The sequence below is a fragment of the Amblyraja radiata genome, chromosome 3 (genome assembly GCF_010909765.2).
Source record: "Amblyraja radiata isolate CabotCenter1 chromosome 3, sAmbRad1.1.pri, whole genome shotgun sequence".
Classification (NCBI taxonomy): domain Eukaryota; kingdom Metazoa; phylum Chordata; class Chondrichthyes; order Rajiformes; family Rajidae; genus Amblyraja; species Amblyraja radiata.
Window position 1 is genome coordinate 52,488,018 of NC_045958.1, and position 6,000 is coordinate 52,494,017.

The 6,000-nt window shown below is 46.0% G+C and overlaps 1 protein-coding gene across 1 annotated transcript in view; it reads right to left on the reverse strand.

Moving 5' to 3' along the window:
- Window positions 1-5,582, reverse strand: part of pum3 (pumilio RNA binding family member 3) — a 37,331-nt gene extending 31,749 nt beyond the window's left edge. The window contains exon 1 of the mRNA XM_033017804.1: window positions 5,492-5,582. The gene's annotated coding sequence lies outside the window, so the exon portion shown is untranslated. The remainder of the gene's footprint in view (window positions 1-5,491) is intronic.
- Between the last annotated feature and the right edge of the window lie 418 nt (window positions 5,583-6,000).

The following is a 6,000-nucleotide window of genomic DNA, read 5'->3' on the forward strand; positions in this document are numbered from 1 at the left end:
TTTCACACAAAGGGTGGTGGATGTATGGAACAAACTGCCAGAGTTGAGGCTGGGACTAACCCAACATTTAAGAAATTGTTAGACAGGTACATGGATAGGACAGGTTTGGAGGGATACGGACCAAATGCGGGCAGGTGGGACGTGTGGCTGGGACATGTTTGCTGGTGTGAGCAAGTTGGGTAGAAGGGCCTATTTCCACACTGTATCACTCTATGGCATAAAACTACGGCAGAACAGACATGTCGAAAGAGATAATGCTTTTGGTGAAGATCCTGTATTGGATCGTTTGTCTGCTCCTGCCATTGAGAGCACTCAGGCCGACGGGACTTTGGAAATGACGGCAAAACATGGCGGCGCCTGCCTGTATAATATGCAAAAAGAATTTAACTGTGCAGTTACATATGTCACAAATATAGCACCATTGAACCATTGATCTTTCCAATGAAGATTAACATTGATGCTATTTCCACAGATGCTCCCTGACCTGTTGAGAATTTTCAGCATTTTCTGTTTTTAGTTCAAGGTGTTGAAATGGGTAACTGCCAGGATGGGTTAGAGAAATAGTCACAATGGAAGAAAAACAACAGAAAGACAAAATAAAGGTTCCTTATCTGAATGCATGGGGACTTGAAATAAGAAAGATACAAGTCGCGTAGAATTGGCTGTAACCTTTCTCCATTTGGACCATCAACACTCGGGCTTCTCAGGGATGCATATGCTCAGTCCCTTGCTCTACTCTCTGTACACCCATGACCACGTGGCCAAGTACAACAACTCTATTTTGAAGTTCACTGATCATACCACTGTTGTCAGCCGGATCAACAAGATTGAGAACTTTGTGTTATGATATCAGAACAATATAGTCCTTAACGTCAGCAAGAAGAGTTGGTTGTTATACTCTGTCCTCATCAACAAAGCTACTGCAGAGATGGTTGACAGCTTCAAGTTCATAGGCATCTCTAACCCCAGCAACCTAACCTGGTCCTCTTTCACTGATGCAGTGATCAAGAATGTCCCCCCCACATAAATTTCATAAGAACTAATTTTATTCTGTATCTCAAATTTTGGAATGATTTGTGAATTCTGCAAAAGCAAATTTCCATTACCCAAATGGCCTTAACAGAAGGCTACCAAAGATACATCAGTTATAGATATGGGCTGAGAATTGGCAGATCGAGTAGAATCCGAGCATGTGGCAAATCATGTCTCACAAATTTGCAAGAATATTTTGAAGAGGTCACTATGAGGATTGATGAGACCAGGGCACCCCAGTGGGCGTTGATAGTAAATTTTCACAACACCAAAATTGGTGGTATAATGGACAGTGAATCTCAGTTTACAACAGAATCCAAATCAGTTCAGAAGGTGGGCCAAGGAATGGCAAATGGAATTTAACTCTGGCAAGTGTGAGATGCTGCACTTCAGTATGTCAAACCGGGTCAGGACACACAGCAAATGCCCGTGAGAGTGTTGCAGACAGAGCGATTTGAGAGTACAGGTTCATTGTTCTCTGAAAGTGGCAAGTCAGGTGTGGCGAAGGCAGCATTTGGCATGTTTGCTTTCTTTTTTTTTAAATTTTTTTTTTATTTTTATTTTTTTATTTTTTATTAGAAGTACGGTAAATTACAATAACACACAACACATATATCTTAATACATTTTTTGTACCGCTTCATTTTTTTTTTTTTTTAAAGCTTTAAGAAAAAGATAGAAGTAAGGAAAGTAAAGAAGGTGCACAAGAGTTGTGAAGTGCAGGAGAGTGTTGGGAAAAGAAAGCCCCTTAGAAAAGAAGTTAGAGAAGGAAGTAAAGTAAGAAAGTAGACCCTAGAAAAGAAAGAAAAAGAAAGTAAGGACAATCGCTCTATTATAACATTAAACTCCGCAGAAAGACTACCAACCAAGTCTGTTTTTGTTGTTTTATCTCCCAATGCCAGGTCCTGATACCATTTATTTATTTATTTATTTTTAAAATGGCATGTTTGCTTTCATTGGGAAGAAACTTTGGGCGTAAAAGTTGGCACACCATTATGCAGTGATACAAGTAGTTAGTGTGGCCACATGTGGGAGTACTATGTGAGGTTCTGGTCACTCAGGTACAGAAAGGATATCATTAAGTTGGAATGGGTGCAGAAGAGATTAACCAGGATGTTGCACACAAGGAATTGCAGATGCTGGAATCTCAAGCAAAACACAAAGTACTGGAGTAATCCAGCAGGTCTAGTCACGGGTCCCAGCCCATAACTTTGCCAATCCATTCCCTCCACAGATACGTGTAGAGCTGTAGAGCAACTCCAGCACTTTGTGTTTTGCTCACCAGGATATTACCTGAGCTTGTGGGCTTGAGTTACTGGGAAGGGTTGGATAGGCTGGAACTTTTTTCTTTGGAGTGTAGAAGCCGAGGGGTGACCTAATGGGGATGTACAAGATCACGAGGGTATCAGTAAAGTGACCATTCAGTCTTTTTACACAGGGTAGATCATTCTAAAACTAGGGGGCAGAGGCTTAAGATGAATAGGGAGATTTAAGAGGGACCTCAGGGGCAATGTTTTCCACTCAGAGTGTCAGTTGCATCTGGAATGTGTTGTCAGGTAAAGTTATGGAAGCAGATACAATCACATTTTTTTAATGTCATTTAGATTGTGTATAAGAGTTTAGAGGGTTATAGGTGAAATACTGGCAAATGGGACTAGCCCAGTATGCTACTTTGATCAGTATGGGCAAGATAATCCATCTTTGCTGTTCTATGCTGTAGAGCTCCATGACATTTAAAAGATATTTGGACAGGAGCATGAATAGAAAAGGTTCAGAAGGATAGAAACATAGAAAATAGGTGCATGAGTAGTGCCCTTCGAGCCTGCACCGCCATTCAATATGATCATGGCTGATCATCCAACTCCGTATCCTGTACCTGCCTTCTCTCCATACCCCCTGATCCCTTTAGCCACAAGGGCTGCATCTAACTCCCTCTTAAATATAGCCAATGAACTGGCTTCAACTACCTTCTGTGGCAGAGAATTCCAGAGATTCACCACTCTGTGTGAAAAAGGTTTTTCTCATCTCGGTCCTAAAAGATTTCCCCCTTATCCTTAAACTGTGACCCCTTGTTCTGGACTTCCCCAACACCGGGAACAATCTTCCTGCATCTAGCCTGTCCAACCCCTTAAGAATTTTGTAAGTTTCTATAAGATCCCCCCTCAATCTTCTAAATTCTAGCGAGTACAAGCCAAGTCTATCCAGTCTTTCTTCATATGAAAGTCCTGACATCCCAGGAATCAGTCTGGTGAACCTTCTCTGTACTCCCTCTATGGCAAGAATGTCTTGCCTCAGATTTGGAGACCAAAACTGTACGCTATACTCCAGGTGTGGTCTCACCAAGACCCTGTACAACTGCAGTAGAACCTCCCTGCTCCGATAGGGAGGTTTCACGGCAGTCGGGTCACGACCCATGACCCGTACTGTTGCTACGCTACTCCAAATGGATTACACGCGATGTACTGCAGGTAGGCACTGACCATTGTTTCCAGTGTAGCGGCCCGTTAAAACCCGCTGAAATTGTCAATATTTGCGCTGTAAATAATTATGGAAATCGGGATAAGCGTGATAGACATTTAACCTGCTTCAGAATTCCAAAAGTGAGGAGAAATGGCGGTAGATTGAAACGAGAGCTGAAGAGGACAACAACAGCCAGAGTGCTTGGCGAACATTGGCCAAGTATTGGGAATTGTCGCGTTTGCTCACTGCATTTCATCAAGTAAGGCATCATTTGTGTTTTTTCTTGATTCCTTTGGCATCTAAAAAGTTTCAGAAGTGATAAATCTGGCTGTAATTTTTTTAAATCGCCTATGGTTCTCGTGGGTTTTTACATACAAAATGAAAACGCATCTAAAGAAAAATTTACAGCCAGATTTATCACTTCTGAGAATTTTTAGATACCAAAGGAATCAAGAAAAAACACAAATAATGCCTTACTTGATGAAATGCAGTGAGCAAACGCGACAATTCCCAATATTTTCAATGTTTACCAAGCACTTTAGCTGCTGTAGTCCCTTCAGTTCTTGCTTCTCTATACCTTCATTTCGCTTCACATTTGGAATTCTGAAGTTGGGTACATGTCTCTCACACTTACCCCGACTCCCACAATTTTTTTCAGCGCAAAAATTCAACATTTTTGCAGTTTTTAACAGGTAGGAAAGTATGCGTTCCAGTTGGATTTAGCGGCTCCGTGCGTCGAGCCCTATGACCCAGTGACCTTCCTTGCAACCCCCCTATACTCAAATCTGGACAAACACAGGCAAATGGATTAGTTTAGATTGGCATCTTGCTCGGCATGGGCCAGTTTTGCCGAATGCCCCATTTTCACGCTGAAAAGACCCTAGCATCATCGATGTGCAGAAGGATCTTACGGACCAAGTTCACAACTCGCTGAAAATGGCAACACAAGTAGAGAGCTAAAGGCAGCATATGGTAGGTTTTCCTTTATCGGTTAGGGCAGTGAATATAAGTCAGAAAGTCATATTGCAGTTTTATAAAACTTTGGTTAGTTCGCATTTGGAGTATTTTGTGCATTTCTGGTCACCCCATCACAGGAAGGATGCGGAGGCTATGGAGAGAGTGCAGAAGCGGTTCACCACAATGCTGCCAGGATTAGAGCGTATTAGTTATAAGAAAATGTTGACAAAACTTGTATTGTTTTCTCTGGATTGTCAGAGGTTGAGTGCAGGAGTGTCAGAGGTTCTCTACAACCCCTACCACCATCATCTTGGGTCCCCTCTACCCCCTTCTGTTCCTCCAGTCCCTGTCACCTCCCCCCCTCCAATCTCCCATCCTCCAGGTCACTCCCTTCGGCCCCTACCACCACCTTCCTCCCTCCAGTCCCTTACACCCCCCGCCGCCTGGATCCCCGTACTCTCCCTTCTCTCTAGATCCCTCTACCTTCCCCCAACTGGTCCCATCCCCCCCCCCCCCCCCTTGTCGCCTCTACCTCCCACCCAGCCCCTCACGAACTCGCCACTGCTCCCCTCCCCCCCTGGACACCATCCCTTCTACCACTTGTATTGCTTCCTCCCCCCACCCCGTGTCTGTGCGTGTTTGCCCGTGTCCCGTGTGCGTCTCTCCCCCGTGTGTGTGTCACCCCCCACGTGTGCGTCTCCCCCCTGCGTGTGTGTCCCCCCCGCGTGTGCGTGTGTGTCCCCCCCGCGTGTGTGTGTCCGTGTCCCCGTGTGTGTCTCCCCCCCGCGTGTGTGTGTCCGTGTCCCCGTGTGTGTCTCCCCCCCGCGTGTGTGTGTCCGTGTCCCCGTGTGTGTCTCCCCCCCCCGTGTGCGTGTGTCCGTGTGTGTCCGTGTCCCCGTGTGTCTCTCCCCCCCCGTGTGCCTCCCCCCGCGTGTGTGTGTGTCTCCCCCCCGTGTGTGTGTGTCTCCCCCCCCCGTGTGTGTGTGTCTCCCCCCCCCGTGTGTGTGTGTCTGTGCCCCCCCAATGCCCGTGCCACCACTCACCCGCTCCGCGTGTCGGCCTCGTCGCCCGTCGCGCTCCGTCTGACGTCAGCACGCTGCTCCCGCGCCGGCGACGTGTGGGTCACGACCCACAGCGACGTGTCGTGACGTCATGCCCCGCCCCTGCCTCTCTCTCTCCCTCCTCTGTCGCCAGGTGGCGCGCGTGAGCGGCGACGTCCGCATTGAAATGAACCCCAACCAGCGCTGCCCCCCCGCGACTGCCCGAAAGAGGGCGGGATTGGTGCTACAGATTCATGGTCCGACTGGCTCCAGGTAACTCGGGCAGAGTATCCGGCTGACAACCCCCTTCTCTGTCACAGAGTCCCAAACCTGGTGGCGATTATGTTATTATATTCGGAGAATAAAACCCACCACGTCTCAAACAATTTGTTCTATAATTTAAGATTATCCGATAAAAATAACAAATCGTTTCGTCAAATTTCAAATCAATCACAATTTTAGTTCGAATCTATTAGTATTTTCCTGGTGATTATATATATTTTTTAATACAT